This window comes from Bubalus bubalis, chromosome 18, assembly GCF_019923935.1.
Source record: "Bubalus bubalis isolate 160015118507 breed Murrah chromosome 18, NDDB_SH_1, whole genome shotgun sequence".
Lineage (NCBI taxonomy): Eukaryota > Metazoa > Chordata > Mammalia > Artiodactyla > Bovidae > Bubalus > Bubalus bubalis.
In genome coordinates, this window is record NC_059174.1 from 62,320,390 (window position 1) to 62,323,081 (window position 2,692).

Here is a 2,692-nt window from a genome sequence, read left to right on the forward strand (position 1 = left end):
TCTTCAGTTCTGAGACACATTGCAAACTGCTCTCCAGAAATTCTGCATCCGTTGATGCTTCCCCCAACTTCTTCCTCTGACTCAACCACAGGAACCAGTCAGGTGGTGCAGCTTCTGGGAAGCTCTGAAATCTACTTCTTCCTTTCTGTGTGGGCTCAGATCTCACCTCTGACATGGATTCCCTCCATCTTTAAAGAGCTTCGCTTCTTTCAGTTCCTCCCCTCCTGTCCAGTCTCCATGGTGACCTTCAGGGAGCTCTTTCTCACATGCAGTTCTGATCTTGTCACTTCTTTATTCAAACCGTACCTTGATTCCCAATCCCCCTTTCTGTAAAATCCAGACTGAATATAATTTTCAAGATTTGTTTGAATCTGGTTTCAGCTAATTCTTTTCTTTTTTCACATTTCTATCCACTTGGTGCTCAACCCAAGCAAAGTTTTGTGGTTCCTAACATGTGGGACAATGTTGCAATAACTTTTTATCAAAAGTTACAATAACTTTTTATCAAAGGGATGGTGGGTTTTTAAATTTTCATTTTAAAAATAGAAGTTGTATATATAATATATAAGGTATACATAATGATGGGGTTCCTTTGGCGGCTCAGTGGTAAAGAATCCGCCTGCCAATGCAGGTGACTCAGGTTCCATCCTTTTATGTAATTTTTGTGTTTGTGTACATGTTCATGTGTGCATACATATGCTTCTAATTGTGGGTCGGGAAGATTCTCTGTAGAAGGAAATGGCAACCCACTCCAGTATTGCCTGGGAAATCCCATGGACAGAGGAGCCAGGTAGGCTACAGTCCATGGGGTCACAAAAGAGTCGAACATGACTTAGTGACTAAACAAGAACAACAACCACCACGTGATGATGACTGAATACTGGGATTATATCTTCTCTCTGCATTTTATGCCCACAGGTCCTCTGTTATGGTCCCTGTGACTGATTTCTGTTCATCCTAATTCCCATGACCCCAGTTTTCAAAATCACTTCCAGATAACCTGACTCAATGCACGTGTCATTCTCCTGTTTCTGTAAATAAAGATTTACTGGAACACAGTCATGCCATTCCTTTACATATCAACAGTCTGCTTACTGCTGCATTACATCACAGGTTTGGAGCCTTGGCTGCTTATGGGAATAACCTGGGAGACTTAAGGAATTTTACTGCTGGGGTCACATTCCAAGAGATTTTTCCAGGGGGTGGGAGAGTGGGGAATCTGGTTCCCAGGATTTAAAATAATTCTTTAATTGATTTGAATATGTAACCAAATTTGAAAATCACAGTACCAGAGTCACATCTCTTTAAGTGGGTACGTCTTAATTGTCTGTATTAGAAATAAGTGGGAATTTTTATAAATGATAACCATTTTCTGAGTACTGTCCTTGGTTGGCTGAAGAAGCCATAGAACCAACCTTTAATCCTCCTCCTCCATGCCCTCTTCCCATCCCAATAATTCTTATTGAAACTGAAGTTTTGGAACATTTGCAGTAAACCAGCAGCTGAAAGATGTTTTTGTCAAGAGCCAAAGAGTAAATATGTTAGGTTTTGAGAGCCATCTGGTCTCTGCTGCAATTCCTTGATGCTACAGGAATTACAGCGGGGGAATAGCCACAAGTAATAAGTAAATCAACGTGTCTGCCTGTGTTCCAATAAACCTTTATTTGTGGAGGTTGAAGTCTGAATTTCAAATAGTTTTTACATGTCATAAAATATTACTTTTTTCATCCTATTTGGGGTCCTTTGGGCTTCACGGATATGGTTATGGCTAGTTGGGCTTCCCCTGTGGCTCAGCTGGTAAAGAATTTGCCTGCAATGTGGGAGACCTAGGTTTGATCCCTGAGTTGGGAAGATCCCCTAGAGAAGGGAAAGGCTACCCACTCCAGTATTCTGGCCTGGAGAATTCCATGGACTAGTCCATGGGGTCTCAAAGAATTGGACACAACTGAGCGACTTTAACTTCACTTCAGTGCCTTGATTGTGGTGATGATATCATGTCATTTGCATTTATCCAAACTCATCAAATAGTACCCACTAAATATGTGCAGTTCTTTCTAAATCAGTTATACCTCACCAAAGCAATTAAAGTACTCTTCTTTTGATTTTTTCAACCATCCAAAATGCAGTGCTGCTGACTGTTGTAAAACAACGTGAATATATTTAATGTCATTTAACTTTATACCTAAAACTCTTTTTCTTTTTATTCCTTGCTCATTCCTTTATATAGATTCAAATTTTCATCTGGTATGTTTTTTCTTCACTTAAAGAACTTCCTTTAGTATTTCTTATAGTATGTTATGAACATTCTCAGCTTTTGTTTTCAGAAGGCTGTAACATAAAACCTGGTACCCAAGAGGATTTAAGTGCACTTACTTATTAATTGATCCCCTTCATGGATCACAGCCTTGTCACGGCAAAAGAAAATCAACCCTGAATATTCACTGGCAGGACTGATGCTGAAGCTGAAGTTCCAATACTTTGGCCACCTGATGGGAGGAGCTGACTCAGTGGAAAAGACTGTGATGCTGGGAACAACTGAGAGCAGGAGGAGAAGGGGACATTAGAGGATGAGATGGTTGGATGGCATCACGGACTCAATGGACATGAATCTGAGCAAACTCCAGGAGACAGTGAAGGACAGGGGAGTCTGGCGTGCTGCAGTCCATGGGGTTGCAAAGAGTCAGACATGACA